We start from the raw sequence: 17,595 nt of genomic DNA, 5'->3' as shown, positions 1-17,595 counted from the left end.
TGATCTCTGAAATCCTCACGATGCCGATTATTATCAAATCCTTTGGACCCTAATTCATATTCAGTTTATCTTGTTCACTAGCCCATACTTATTTCTATTACTCTAGGGGTCTAACTTTTCCTTCTGGTAATTATGGTGGAGTCACCAACTCATTTCTCAAAGTAAGGATATGACTTTATGGCTTATACGCTTTTATAGTCTCAAGGTCTGTCTCCTTTTGTCTTTTCCTTTAATTGACTATAAATTCTGGCATCTTGTCATATTTTGATTTAATATTATCACCATTTATCACATCTTGCTCATAATGCTTCATTTACTCTCTTCTTACTCTCCTGCTAATATATTTGTCTATTACCTTATTCTAAAAACTTCAACAAAATATTCTTTCACTTTTAGATCCTCTTAAACCATCGCATTGGCTCTTGGGGTCGCTTAACATTCTCTCTTTACTAGGGACATGAGTTGTACTAAGGTAAATATTCATCCATTCTAGGATTCTAGTGCCTATCTTCTGAAATTTCTGAATATTCTAGTATTCATATCTCATTGTACTATTCTAGAGCTCACCATCTGGGTGTCTCACAAGGAGATCTATTACCACATTTGCACTATTTTCAGAAATGTTAGCTAATGATAACAATCCATCCCTCGGGTGACTCTAATCCCAACTGAATCATGATATTCCATTCTTCTCTTAAACTATATTTGTTAGCACCCATAGGGCATAACTGAGATAGGTGTGGCCAATTGTATATAACTCTGTTACTATTGAAAGTAACTTAGAATGCTTGTATTTTTTGTCTGAATTATAAATACTAATAATCTTCACTAATAGGGTATCTCGTACCCTTATTCACCTTATTCTACCTTCTGATTATCTTATTGCTTTTTACCATATGGGTGTATAGATATTCATGCCTTATGGCTCCTCATCAAGAAGTTTACACATCTTAGTACACACATGATCTGCTGAAGACCTCACATTTACTTATCATAAGCATGATGCAAAATCGAATTCCTCTGACTCAACTCTTCCACAGCCATATTCAATCTCTTACAAACTGTCTTTGTAGATGTAGGTATTATTGTATTACTAATAAAGTAGAATTTAAGAGTTTGAATTCTTCTAACTGGGCTCTATCACACGATCTAGAGTAAGCAGAAAGAGTGACAGTCCTAAATGCCATGTAGCCTCCTGCTTATAAGTGTAGTGCACAACACACCCATAAACAAGACTCTACTAGACACGGCTTATAGACTCCCTAAGATAGAACTACTTTAATACCACTTTTGTCACGACCCAAACCGCAAGGCCGCGTCGGGCACTTGTTGCCTTACTCAACTGAGTACCAACATAACATATCGTTTTTATCATACCACTATGGGTAAATGGGCTAGAAGGGGAGCCATGAGATAACCAGAATAAAACAAAAAGGAATACTCGACATAGGACGACCCAACATATAATACAAACTTATACATATGACATACGGGCCTATAAGACCAAAATGATCACTCGTACACTAAACATCGGCCGACAAGGCCATATAATCTTTCATATACATGACATTCGTCTGCAAGACTCTAAGAGTATATAAACATCACACAGGCCGAGATTGGGCTCCACCATACCAATAAATACATGTCCAAAGCATACTGACCTAATAAGTAACTTCGGAGAAAGTGAAGTCTACCAACACCTTCCGCTGAGCTGATAGCCTACTAGGAGGACTCTCTACCTGTCTATCGGGAGCTGAAATGCCGCGTCCCCAAGAAAATGGGACTTCAGTACAAATAAAGTACTATGTAAGGTATGAAAAGCAGTATATAATAGACATGAAAGGAACATGGAGTAAAAGACTCAACCTGTAAGTCTGAACAACTCTGTGAATCATGAGACATTTATAATGTCATGCATATGTGTATCAATGTCATACCATGCATAGATATATGCATACATAACATCATTAAGCCTCTAAGGGCATCAAATCATATCATCTCGGCCATTGAAAATGAAATCATCAACGTATACCAGCTGATTAGGTAGTGGTGCATATATAACGCATAACCTTTCCCCATAACCCATATACATATAATATACGCGTATATAATGACATCTGGTCATAGATCAATGCACATGTATAAATGAATGCAATGCACAATGAAGTAAGTCAATAAGATCTCTTAGAACGTCATAAGATCATTATGCCTTCGATTAATATCATGAAATAAACTTTATCAGCTTACGTATTTTCTGAGACCCATGAACAAATGATATAATAATAGGACACATGAGGAATCAAGAACATAGGCACCTCTAGTACTTCTATGAATAGAGTCATTTGTGAAAGTTCCGCATTTACTCATTTCGTTTGTATCATATGGATCATGCAAAAAGAAGAGAAGGGATAACCTTAACATACCTCAAGTCGTCAATGCAACTCAAAAAAAGATTACAAAAACTAGCGCGCCAACCGTATAACAAAGAAATACATGTACTACTTAGATGGCGCTAGTATATCACGTATCTCAAATGATAACTCGATTCTAAAATAAAACGGGCAGCATTTCCCCTGATTTTACGGCTCCCTCAAGCCTACTATAGGCGAGACAACAACACTTACAACTACCAACTCGAAAACAACCTACTACAATTCGGGACCTTTAATCGAATAAAAACCCCAAAGATACCATAACACACCCAATCAACAAGTTATCAATTAGCTTGAAATTTCAACAACAAGTGACCAGCCCACTACCCTACCACATATAGCATTTTCCCACGCCCTTTTATCCTTCCAAACTCCATAAATCAGTAGCACAATAGGCTAACACGAGTGGACTACAAAATAATCCACTAAAAGTAAAAATAAATCGAACTCACGGCTTCCAATCACCTGTGAGTTCTAACTATTATGAAACAAATTTATCAACATTCCTAGTTATTTAAAAGCTTAAATACATAAATTAGGTGTTTTATTAACCATGAATTACATTCCAAAACTCAAACTACAAAGAAAAGAGAAGCAATATAATGATACTTACGTAGTAGGGATCATTCTAACGTTATCGCTTCTTGATTTTGTGAAAGGGATGTTGATCTTGCTTTGAATTTCTTGGGCCAGTTCTTGGGGAGCTTGAGAGTGTTTGGTGTAATGAATCTATGTATTTTGAAGATATATAAAGGGATAAGACCACTTATAAGCCCACCGCCTAAATTCTTCAAGCAGGTGGGCAAGTTGCCTGCTTGGCAGTTTGAGTAGTGCAACTTTGGACACTTGTATCTCTCTACTATGATATAGTATTGACAAACAGTTTATAGTGTTAGAAACTAGAAACATGGGTATTTAACTACATATAAAGATCTCCTTTAACTCTTAGTAGATTGGGAGAAAACTATGTCGCAACTTGGCTTATAAACCTGTCGGTTTCTCAGAAATGCGGCGACATGACTTGGCGACCCTACTTTAAAAATCCATATTCTTGTACCCCGATGTCATATGAATAAATGGTTTAGACCATTGAAAACTAGGTTCCAATACATTCATTTTGGTATGAGCTATGTCCCAAAATTACATCATAAAATTTACAAATTTAATTTCTCAAAATGGCTCGTTACAAGGCAATTCTTAACTCAATTTTTCCATAAGTTAAATCTGATTGTTCCCAAACTTTATATTTTATATCCAAACATCATATATAGTCATATTATTACTTTACACTCATTTAAATTATGATTAATAAGTCTCCTTCATCCTAACTTACTTAACACTTAGATAAACCTTCCTTAGCCTTGTAGAAGAATTTCATCCTTTTTGAGCTTACATCAATTGACTTACGACGTACTTTCACATATGAAAGCATTGGTTATATCAATCGAGATACCACATAGGCTAGAACCCAACTGGGGTCTAAAACATCTAATCTCACGAACTGGTTGGCCAAGGCCTGAACATCAACTGCAAGAGGTCTCTCACCAACATGAATAAATGCAAGACTACCCATACTCACTACCTTCCTACTCACGGCATCAACCACTATATTGGCCTTTCCTGGATGATACAGAATAGTAATATCATAATCCTTTAGAAGCTCCAACCATCTCCGCTACCTCAAATTTAGATCCTTCTATTTGAACAAGTGCTGGAGGCTCCAATGATCAATAAATACCTCACAAGACACCCCATAGAGATAGTGCCTCCAAATCTTCAATGCATGAACAATGGCAGCCAACTTCAAATTGTGAATAGGGTAGTTCTTCTCATGGGGCTTCAAATGACGTGAAGTATAAGCAATCACTCTACCTTCCTACATAAAAACACACCTAATACCGATTCGAGAAGCATCACAATATATGTATAAGAACCAGAAACTGATGGTAGAACTAGAACTGGAGCTGTGGTCAAGGCAATCTTGACCTTCTGAAAGCTCTCCTCACACTCGTCTGACCACCTGAAAGGAGCCCCCTTTTGAGTCAATTTGGTTAAGGGCGATGCAATAGATGAGGAACCCTGCACGAACCGACGATAATAACCAGCCAAACTAAGAAAGCTCCAAATCTCCATAGCTGAGGATGGTTTGGGCCAACTCTAAACCGCCTCTCTCTTCTTCGGATTCACCCGAATCCCCTCACTAGACACTACGTACACCAAGAACGCCACTGAACTGAGCCAAAACTCACACTTAGAGAACTTGGTATAAAGCTTCTCCTCCTTAACTGCTGAAACATAATCCTCAAATTCTAGGCATGCTCCTCCTAACTACGGGAGTACACCAGGATATTATCAATGAATACAATGACAAATGAATTGAGATAAGGCTGAAATACACTGTTCATCAGATGCATGAACGCTGCTGGGGCGTTGGTCAGCCCAAAAGACATCACAAGGAACTCATAATAACCACAACGGGTCCTAAAGGCTATCTTAAGATTATCCGAGTCCCGAATCTTCAGCTGGTGATACCCTGACCTTAAATCAATCTTGGAGAACACCCTCGCTCCCTGAAGCTGGTCAAATAGATCATCAATACATGGCAAATGATACTTGTTCTTGGTTGTGACTTTGTTCAACTGCCTCTAATTAATGCATATTCTCATAGTACCATCATTCTTCTTCACGAAGAGAATAGGTGCACCCAAGATGACACACTAGGCCTAATAAACCCCTTCTCAAGAAGTTCCCGAAGTTGTTCCTTCAAGTCCTTCAACTTAGCCGGTGCCATACAGTATGGAGGAATAGAAATGGGATGAGTGCCCAGCACCAAGTCAATACCAAAGTTAATATCCCTGTCTGGCGGCATGCCCAATAGGTCTGCAGGAAACACATCCAAAAAATCTCACACCATCGGAACAAAATCAATAGTAGGGGTATCAACACCAACATCCCTCACAAAGGCCAAATAGGATAAACAACCCTTCCCAACCAACCGTTGGGCCTTCAAATATGAAATCACTATACTAGAACATTGTCTAGAGAACCTCACCACTCCATCCATGGTAACACCGGCATCGCCAATGGCACAGTCTTAGCGTGACAATCCAAAATAGCATAACATGGAGACAACTAATCCATACCCAAGATCACATCAAAATCAACCATACTAAGCAACAGAGATCAACTCTAGTCTCCAATCCCACAATAGTCACTACACATGGCCGGTACATACGATCCACAATAATAGTATCACCCACTAGCGTAGATACATGAACAGATAAACTAAAGACTCACGGGGCTTATCCAGATAATGAGCAAAATATGATGATACATATGAATAGGCGGAACCAAGGTCAAATAGTACAAAAGCATCTTGGTAACATGCTGAGACAATACCTGTGATCATTGTGTCTGAAGCAATAACATCTGGGCAGGTGGTGAAGTAACGGGTGCTGAAGTCGTAGGCTATCTCCTTTGTTGAGCTGAACCTCCTGTAAGGTGGGGACAATGCTCTTTATTTGATCCAAATCTCCATACTTAAAGTAGCCTCTCCCTGTGAATAGCGGTAGGGACTGAAGGGAGCTCCGAGCACCGGGATAACTACTAGAAGGACCCGACATAGATGAACCTTGAGCTAATGGTGCATAAGACGAACTCTGAGCTGGAAGGGCACTGAGAGATGCTTGACCCTGCTAAGAACGGTGTGAACCATAGCCAAATGATGCACCCCGATAAAATGGACGAGCCCTCTAAGCATGCCTATAGGGACGACCCCTGCCATGGTAGAACTGACCTCTAGAAGGAACACCACTAAACTGCCTAATCCACGAGACCTCTTGGCCTCCCTCTCAAATCATTCTTGTCTACAGACCACCTCTATCTATCGAGCAATGTCATCAACCTCGTCGAAAGTAGCACCAGACAACCTCTCTCTAATCATAAGCACCCGCAGCTGAAATGTGAGGCCATCAATGAACCTCCTGATCCTCTCCCCATAAGTGGGAACCAACCAAACTGCATGACGAGCCAACTCAAAAAACCTCATCTCGTACTATGTCACAGACATATCATCCCGACATAACTGCTCAAATTGTCTGCGCAACTCCTCTCTGCAAGACTGCGACACACACTTCTCCAAGAAGAGAACGGAGAATTCCTACCATTTAAGTGGCGCTGCACCAACCAACCTACACCTCTCATAAGTCTCCTACAAGTTGAAGGCAGCCATAGTAAACTGAAAAGTAGTGACGAGACCCTACTGATCTACAGAATACCTGTTGTACGGAGAATCTTCTAACATCTGTCAAAGAAACCCTGGGCATCCTCCGATTCTACCCCACTAAAAGATGGAGGCTAGAGTCTACCAAACCTCTCTAGTCTCCGCTGCTCATCATCAGTCATAACATGAACCACATGCACCTGAGTAGTTGCCACCGGCTTGGCTAGTAACGCCCCCGATGTCTGGAGTCTCTGTATCACCTGCTCGGGTGTATGAATGGCGGGAGTCTTAGTACCTCCCTCAGCCTAAAAAGTGGCTGATACAGCCGAAATAGAGACCGCCTAAGCAAGACTAGTGGACACGGTCAGAATCTGAGCTAAGTCCTCCTAAAGGCCTGGAATCACAATGGGCATATCTGGTGCATGAGCTGGCCCCACTGGTGCATCCACAATTAGGACCTACTCCTGAACTAGGGTAACTGGTGGATCTGTAGGTGATGCCCTAGCTATTGTGCCAACTACACCTCTGCCCTTACCGCGGCCTCTACCGCGACATCAGCCTCTCATGGCCCTGACTAGTGGTACTGGTGGCTATTCATCTTGCCTAGTAGTATGTGTCCTCACCATCTGTGAGAGAATATAATAATCGAAGTTTAGTTACCATAATCAACAGATTCGCACGACAAGAATTCAAGAATGTAAAGTTTCTTAAGGGTTCAGCAGCCTCTCAAAAATAAGTACAGACGTCTTCGTATCGATCCGCAAGACTCTACTAAACCCGCTTATGACTCATGAGACAATGTAACCTACACTCTGATACCAACTTGTCATGACCCAAAACCAACCATCGTGATGTTGCCTACCGTGGAACTAGGCAAGCCACTACTCCACCTTCTCAACATAGTAAAAGCTTTGAAATTAAAGATGGAAGCAATTAATATTTAAGAAAACCCTTTTTGAAATAAAAAAATCCACAACACAATACAGTCTATCCCAAAACCAAGGTGTCACCGAGTACATGAGCAACTATAACAAAATACAGTCTACTACAATGTCTAAGGAATAAGTACTGAAATACAGATAGAGATAATGAAAGAGAATCAAGGCCTACGAACGCCATGCAGCTACCTCGACAGTCTCCGAAATTAGAGTCCTCAATCAGCAGACGTCGTGACCGGAAGCACCTGGATCTACACACGAGGTGCAGGGTGTAGCGTGAGTACAACCAACTTAATAAGTAACAAATCCAACCTTTGGACTGAAAGGTAGTGACGAACTCAACTGGCACAGTTCAATATAGAAATAACAGTACAAGAATGTAGGCATGCTTTCAAATTCAATAAATAGCTTAGAACAGTAAAATAGATCGAATCTGAATGATATGAAGAATATAAATCTTCTACTTCTACATGCCAATGAACATGCTGTATGTGATGCACCATGCTTACAGCCTCATATGCTCACAATCTCAAATGCTCAATCACTCGGTACTATATATGGCCCATACGACGCAAGGAAGATCCATCCCAGAATATATGCATCGCTGAACATCAGTCACCCATTACCAAGTAGGGCCAATCCAGCCCGTGGAGAAGATCCATCTCTAGGTATATAATGCTTCAGACAAGATCCATGTCCAGGGAAGATCCATCCCTCAATAATATCAATCGCGCTCACTAGGGGTGTGTGCAGACTCTGGAAGGACTCCTTCAGCCTAAGAGTTATCATAACCGCTGCGGCATGCAACCCAATCCCATAAATGTCACTCATAATCAGGCTCTCAGCCTCACTCAGTCATCAATCTCTCCAGTGTCACTCACGGGCTCACAAATGTCATGAAACTAGCCCAAACATGATGATAAGATGTATCAACAAATAACAACAGAGATTGAGATATGATATGAAATGAATGAACATGACTCAGTATGAAATATCAATGAGATCAGTAAGTTATCAGCAAGAAACGACTAACTATGGGTCCCAAAAGTATGATTGATAGCTTAGTTATTTTATCACATGGTGAAAACACAGATATCAACAAAATAGGACCACTTTACTGTGCCATGGAATCGACCAGGTCCCAATTCACATGGTGCACACCCGCACACCCACCACTTGGCATGTGCATCACCTCAATACCAATCACTTAACATATAATTCGGGGTTTCAAACCCTTAAAACCAAGCTTGAAAGTGTTACTTACCTCAATCCGGGCAAAATGCTACTCTAACACGCCTTTGCCTCTCAAATCGGTCTCCAAACGTCCCGAATCTAGCCACAAGCAGAACAATATAATCAATATAGGCTAAAGGAATCAATTCCCTAAGAAAATATGAATTTATAAAGGAAAATCCAAAATTGGTTGAAACCTGGCCCCCGAGCCCACATCTCGAAATCTGACAAAAGTCACAAAATCTGAAAGCCCATTCACTTATGAGTCTAAGCATACCAAGTTTACCAAAATCCGATACCAAATGGTCATTCAAATCCCCAAAATTCACTCTCCAAATCCCTAGACTCAAACCCCAAATTTCACATAAAAAACACACCAACTTGGTGGAAAACTAGTGAGGAAACATAATTATTGAAGAAAAATGAACACAAGGAGCTTACCTCAAGAATCTCTCTTGAAAATCCTCTCAAAACCTCCAAAATCCGAGCTCAAAATGATAGTAATTGTGAAAAATCTCGGAACTCTCGTATTTATAGTTTTAGCCAAGCTTTCCGCACCTGCGGCAACTTAGCCACTTATGGGACTTCGCGGGTGAGAACAAGTCGTCCGCTTCTGCGAAAACTTCCGTTCTTGCGGACCAAAATCCCGCTCCTGTGAGGAAATAACCACTTCTGCGGAGCCCAACCCACAAGCCAAATCCGCTTCTGCGCTCTATCTGCCACTCATGCGATCACGCAGGAGCGGGAAAGCCATCGAACCTCCGGACATCTGCTACCTTACCTCAACTCCACATCTGAGCTGCTCTTCCCCATATCTGCAAGCTCACACATATGGTTCCCCATCTGCATGTGTGATTACACCAGAAAAGACAACACTTCAGCCATCATTCAACATCAATCTTTGATCCGTTAACCACCCAAAACTCACCCAAGGCCCCCGGGACCTCAACCAAACATACTAACAAGTCCTAAATCACGATACGAACTTAGTCGAACCCTCAAATCACCTCAAAAAACATAAAAACACGAATTACACACGGATTAAAGCCTAATGAACTTTGAAATTTCCAAATTCTACAAATGACGTCAAAACCTATTAACTCACGTCCGATTGACCTCAAATTCACATGTTGCAAATGACCTCACTCCTACTCCAACTTCCGAAAATTCAATCCGACCACGATATCAAAAAGTCCACTTGCGGTCAAGCTTTCCAAAATTTCAACTTTCGCTATTTCAAGCCTAATTCTAATACAGACCTCCAAATCATGATCAGACGCTCGCCTAAGTGCAAAATCACCTAACGGAGCTAACGGAACCATCAAAACTCAAATCCGAGGTCATCTATACATAAGTCAACATCCGGTTAACTTTTCTAATTCAAGCTTTCAATTAAGAGACTAAGTGTCTCAATTCACTCGGAAAATTCTCGGGACTCAAACCAACTAACCTAGTAAGTCATATAACAGTTGTAGAATACAAAAGGAGCAGAAAATGGGGAAATAGGGCTACAACTCTTAAAATGACCGGCCGGGCTGTTACATATATCATGCTTGGTCTCCCAAGTAGTCTCCTCAACTAGGTGGCCTCTCCACTGAACTTTCACTAAAGTTATATTCTTTGATCTCAACTTTCAAACCTACCGATCCAAAAATGCCACCCCGCTCCACATCATAAGTCAAGTCTCCATCTAGTTGTACCGTGATGAAGTCCAACACATGGGACGGGTCACCATAATACTTTCGGAGCATAGAAACATGAAGCACTGGGTGAACACCCGATAAACTAGGTGGCAATATACTGAGGGCTCAACTTTCCCTTCTTCCCGAACCTCATCACACCTCTCGTGGGCGAAACCTGGAGCAAAACCTTCTCACCCACCATATGTGCAACATCAGGAACCTTATATCAGCATAACTCTTCTTTCTAGATTGTTCTACATGAAGCAGATCCTGAATCATCTTGACTTTATCCAAGGCATCCCGGACCAAATCATTACCCATCAACTTAGCCTCTCCCGGCTCAAACCAAACAACTGGAGAACGGCACTGCTTCCCATATAAAGCCTCATAAGGAGCCATTTGAATACTCGATTGGTAGCTGTTGTTGTAGGCAAACTCAACAAGCAACAAAAACTGATCCTATGAACCCCCAAAATCCATAACAGAAACGGGTAACATATCCTCCAAGATCTGAATTATGCGCTCGGATTGTCTATCTATCTGGGGGTGGAATGCTATAGTCAACACAACTCGTATGCCCAACTCTCGTTGCATTGATATCCAAAACTGTGTGCCCCGATCAAAAATAATGGACACCAGCATGCCATGAAGATGAACAATCTCGTGGATATAGATATGAGCCATCCGCTCCAAAGAATAGGTGGTCACTACCAGAATAAAATATGCAGACTTAGTCAACCGGTCCACAATCACCCAAACTGAATCAAATTTCTTCAAAGTCCATGGGAGCCCAACAACAAAGTCCATAGAAACAATCTCCCATTTTCACTCGGGAATCTCAAGTCCATGAAGCAAACTGCTCGGCTTCTGATGCTCGTACTTCATCTGCTGATAGTTTAAGCACCGCGCCACATACTCTGCTATATCTTTCTTCATTATCCTCCACCAATAGTGTTGCCTCAAATCCTTATATATTTTAATGGCACCCAGATGAATGGAATACCATGAACTGTGGGCATCTTAAAGAATAAACTCATGCAACCCATCCACATTGGGAACATAAATCTGACCCTGCACCGCAATGCCTTGTCATCCCCAATAGAAATCTCCTTCGCAGTACCATGCAACACCATATCCTTAAGGACAAACAAATAGGGGTCGTCATACTAACACTCTCTGATGCGCTCATACAAAGAAGACCGAGAAGCCCTGCAAGCAAGAACCCCACTAGGCTCCGAAAGATCTAACCTCATGAAGTGATTGGCCAATGCCTAAACATCTAATGCTAGCGGTTTCTTAGCAGCTGGAATATATGCAATGCTACCTTTACTCACAGCGTTTTTGCTTAGGGCATCGTCGTTGGCCTTTTCGAGATGATACAAAATGGTGATATCATAGTCTTTTAACAACTTCAACCATCTCCGCTGCCTTAACTTTAAATCCTTCCGCTTAAAAAAGTGTTATAGACTCTGATGATCAGTAAATACCTTACAAGATACGCAATAGAGATAATGCCTATAAATCTTAATGCATGAAAAATGGCTGCCAACTCTAAATCATGGACATGGTAGTTCTTCTCACAGGGCTTCAACTGGCGTGAATCATAAACAATCACCCTGCCCTCCTGTATCAAGACACACCCAATACCAATTCGATAATCACAATAAACTGTATATGAACCCGATGCTAAAGGCAAAACTAGAAGTAGAGTTATGGTCAAGGCAGTCTTGAGCTTCTGAAAGCTCTTCTCAAACTCATCAGACCACCTGAATAGGGAACCCTTATGGGTCAATCTAGTCAAAGGTGCAGCAATGGACGAGAACCCCTCTACAAAACAATGATAATATCCGGCTAAACCAAGAAAAATCCGGATTTCAATAGCTGAAGACGGTCTGAGCCAACTCTGAACTGCCTCAATATTCTTTGGATCTACTTTGATACCCTCATTCGACACCACGTGACCCAAAAATGCCACCGAATCAAGCCAGAATTCACAGTTTGAGAATTTAGCATATAATTTCTTTTCCCTCAAGGTTTGGAGCACAATCCTCAAATGCTGATCACGATCCTCCCAGCTGTGGGAGTACATGAAGATATCGTTAATGAATACGATGCGAAAAGAGTTGAGATATGGTTGGAATACACTGTTCATCAAGTGCATAAATGGTGCTGGGGCGTTGGTCAACCCAAATGACATTACAAGAAACTCGTAGTGACCATACCGAGTCCTGAAAGCACTCTTAGGAATATTTGAATCCCAAATATTTAGCTGATGATATTTTGAACTCAGATCAGTCTTCGAGAATACTTTGGCACCCTGAAGTTGGTTAAATAAGTCATCAATGTGTGATAGTGGATACATGTTCTTCACTATAACCTTGTTCAACTGCCTATAATCAATACACATCCGCATAGAACCATAATTCTTTTTCACAAATAGAACTGAAGCATCCCAAGGTGACATACTAGGCCAAATGAAACCCTTATAAAGCAACTCTTGCAGTTGTTCCTTTAAATCCTTCAACTCTGCTGGCTCCATATGATAGGGTGGGATAGAAATAGGATGAGTGCATATATCTATCAGGTGGCATGCCCAGAAGATCTGCTGGAAATACATCTGGGAAATCTCTTACTATAGGAACCGACTCAACAGTAGGTGTATTAGCACTGACATCTCTCACAAAGGCTAGATATGCATCACACCCCTTATCAACCATTCGTTGTGTCTTAAGGAAGGACATGACTCTGCTAGGAATATAATCCAATGTACCCCTCTACTCTAACCGCAACAAACCTGACATAGCCAGTGTCACAGTCTTGGCATGACAATACAGAATAACATGATAGGCAGACAACCAGTCTATGCCTAAGATCACATCAAAGTCAACCATATTGAGCAGCAATAGATCAATGCTGGCCTCAAAACCACCAATAATAACTAAACACGATCGATACACATGTTCCACAATAATAGAATCTCCCACAAGCATGGACACATAAACAGAACTCAAAGGGTCACGAGATATATCCAAATACAGAGCAAAGTAAGATGACACATATGAATAAGTGGATCCCGGATCAAATAAGGCTGATGCATCCCTATGACAAATCAGAACCATACCTTTGATGATAGCATCTGATGCAACCGCCTATGTCCTACCCGGAAAAACATAGAATCTGGCTTTAACTCCCCCTCTAGGGCGTCCTCTACCCATTTGACCCCCACCCCTAGCTGGCTATGTAGGTGGAGTGACAATTGGAGCAGTAACCATGGCCTGTGAAGTTTGTGGACCAGATGGAATTCGAGGATCCTGAGTAGTATGTGGAGGTGTACCCCTCCTAAGTCTGGGACAGTCCGTCACCATGTATTAGATATCTCCAGACTCAAAATAAGCTCTCGATGGGCGTGGCTACTGAAAGTGACCCCGGCCTGGTCGGCTGGACTGACAGTTGAAAGCACCCTGTGCAGGAGGTGCACTAGATAGTGACTGTGAAAAATGAGCAACCTGAGACCTGGAAGTAGCCGAAGCACTGCTATAAGCTGGAAGTGCTGAATGAACTGGATGGATCACATAGCCCCTACCATGACAGTCTGTGATAAGTGTGGATTTTAACTACCTATTAGTAACTTCTTGTTTTAGTTTTAGTCCAAAAGTGTTGATTCTTATTCCCAAAACTAATGAAATTGTGCAAATTGCAGGCATATTGAAGAATTGGACCTTAATGAAGAATTATAACTCAAAAACGAGTGTTCCAGCTCAAAAAAGCCAAGAAAGAGTGCAGCGCCAAAGTGCGGTCCGCAGAAATACTTTTGCGGCCGCAGGCACCTGAAGCTCAGAAGATTTTTGGAAAAGTGCGGTCCGCATACTAAATGTGCAACTGCAGATATCGCACTGATAAGAATTCAAAAAGTTCAAAGAATTTGCAAAACGACCAAGTGTGAAGCCTTGCCAAAAGTGTAGCCAAAGAAGGAAAAGTGCGGCTGCAAAAGCTGAAGTGCAGCTGCAGAATCTTTCCACTTGCAGGAGCCAAGCAAAAAGCGGACCGCACATGGAATTGTGCAATCATAGAACCTCCCGAAGGGCATTTTTATCAGTGAATTTTAGGCCACTATAAATAAACAGGAAACACTTTTAGGGCAAGTTTTGTAATATTTAGATCTGTAGCCGTTATATGTTACTGTTTTGGGTAATTAATGACTTTTTTGGGTTAATAATTATTAGTTTTATCAATTTAATCTTAGTTATAGCTTTAATTAGTTCTTCTTCAATTTATACTATGAGTAGCTAAGATTTTCTCTAGGGTTGTGAACCAACCATTGTGTGTAAACTTTATGGGTGATTAGTTTATTGAATGTTTATGATTGGGTATTTATTATTTATCCTTATTCATGCATTATTTCTAGATTTAATGGTTGCAAACATTGATTCATGCCAATTTGACTTGGTTATTACTTGAGAAAGAAGAACTTAGTCTAGGAAAACTTTGCTAACAAGAAATTGGGCTAGTTAAGGTTTTGGCTAGTCTAATTAAAGGGTTTGAACTAGAGATAGGTAAAATCCGACTTGAGCTCATATAAACTATTTGAATTGATACCCAAATGGGCTTGAGAAAGCCTATTCAGGCAAAATACTCTATAACCGAGAGGTATTGAGTGGGTAATTTAGAGTTGAGAGTTATAATGCACCCCGGTCAGTAAAACAAGAATTAACATGATTTACCCATTAGGTTAGCACGTAGGTGAAGGTTACATCCCCATGCCTTTTACCCATTCGATAAAAACAACAAAAACTATTACTCGCTTTCATGTTTCTTCTGCTTAGTTTAACCTTGTTAGTGTTAATTTTAGAAGTAGAAAACAAAATGCATTTTTTGGGAGCGCAATTGAGTTATTTAACTTACTATCATCAAGGGTACACCCTACCACCCCTTATAAACTCCCTAAGGAAATCAACTCGGACTCTTGTTGGGTACTATTCTTCCTATGACCATTTGTACTCACTATTGAGTGCAGATTGGATGCGGATCAAGATACAGTTGGGGTGTATCCTCCGGAATCTTGAGGCTTCTTGGCCTTTATGTCCTCCTTCTTATGGCCCCACATACCCTCCAACATCCACGCTATCTTTACCACCTGCTGATATAGAGTATCTGTCTCTAGCTCTTGAGCCATGCTGAATCTAATACCATAGATGAGCCCCTTGATAAATCTGCAGATTCTCTCGGACTGTGGAAACCAAGGCAGGTGCATGTCTGGGAAACTTAGTGAATCTTATAGCATACTATAACACTATTATAGTACCCTGGCGTAGTTGCTCAAACTCTGTGCCATGCATCCCGAAGGGTGTAGGGAACAAACTCTCTCAAGAACATATCTTAAAACTGAGCCCATGTGAGTGAAGCTGCATCGGCTGGGCTACCCTCCTCGTATTCCTGCCACCACCGTACCCGCTGCTCCTAACAGCTAGAATATAGTAAAAGCAACATTACTCGTATCCACTATACCCATGATGCAGAGAATACGGGGGCACTTCACTAGAAATCCAACCGCATCCTCGGTAGCTAGGCCATTGTAAATAGAAGGATGATACTTCATAAACCTCTTAAGTCTAAGCTGCTCCTCCTCATATGCCACTGCCCTAACCTCGGGCTAAACCGGAAGAAGAGGTTGCGTTGGCAAAACCACCGGGAAATGATTGACACGGACTCGCTGCTTTAGGGTATAGGCCGCGGGAGTCTGAGCTCCTGCCCCAACCTGAGATGTTGCTGGTGCAAGTGGAATCAAACCCGCCTGATCTAGAGTGTCGAACATGCTCAAGAACTATTCTAGGATCTCCTAAAGTGCATGGGTGACAATACGCGCCTCGGATGCCTGTCCCCAAATCGGGTCTATTTTATGGCTCCTCAGTCGCTACTAGGGCAGCTATTCTAGCTGCACCACGTATCCCTCCTCAGCCTCTACCCCAGCCCGACCTCTCATGGCTCTAGTAGGGGCGCGGGTGTCTGATCATTGAATCCAGCAGTGCATGTCCTCACCATCTGTGAAACAATAGAAAGACAAAAACTCAAATTTTGAAACAAAAAATTTGCACGATACGAAATCAAAGAAATAGAATTTTTCTAACAGTTCTGTAGCCACTCAAAGATAAGTACAGACGTTTCCGTGTCGATCCGCAAGACTCTACTAAACTTGGTTATGGTTCATAACACCTATGAACCAAGAACTCTGATACCAACTTGTCATGACCCCAATTTTCCACCTTAGAATGTTGTGATAGCTCCTTGTCTCTAGGACTAGGTAAGTGTAAAAATCAAGATAATAAAAATTTAATTGTCGACTAAACATGATATAAACTGATAAGTTTCTAAAAGATCTTAATACTGAACTACGATACAATATTTTTCAAAACCCGGTAAGACTGAGTCATAAGCTTTACAGAAAATACCAAAATCTCAGCATACATCACTGTCTGAATAAAGGATACATAGTAATAAGAGATAGCATAATGTGACACCGAGGCATGCAGACGTCGTACATGTATACCTTGGAGTCTCCAAAAGTAGCAATCAATCACTGGCATCCGGCACGACCTGGATCTGCCCAAAAATGTGCAGAAGCATAGTATGAGTACACCACAATGGTACCTAGTAAGTATCAAGCCTAATTTCATAGAGTAGTGACGAGGCCATGTCAAGACACCTACTGGGATAAAATAAACTAAACAAGGTATAACGTGGTCTAATAATGAAGGCGATAAAGTAAATGACAAGTAAAAAGTTCAATAATATAGACTAACCACGGAAATATGAGCGGTAAAAGCATTAATGAGTGAACATATGAGGAAAACAACAAGTAGACATGTAAGGGTAATTACAAGTACAATGAAGAAACAACAAGAACCACTCAACCAGCAAGCTTTTTAACATGAGAGGTGCAACAAGAATCACTACCGAGTTTCCATATTTCACAATTTCACTCACACTCTTTCCTTATATCAGTGCGTGAGCTTACATTTAGTTTTGAAAATTATTTTTTCCTAAAATAGCTACACGCATTTTTAGGCCTACTTATCTCATCGCATGGCTTC

This window comes from Nicotiana tabacum, chromosome 11, assembly GCF_000715075.1.
Source record: "Nicotiana tabacum cultivar K326 chromosome 11, ASM71507v2, whole genome shotgun sequence".
Classification (NCBI taxonomy): domain Eukaryota; kingdom Viridiplantae; phylum Streptophyta; class Magnoliopsida; order Solanales; family Solanaceae; genus Nicotiana; species Nicotiana tabacum.
This window is presented reverse-complemented; position numbering follows the sequence as displayed.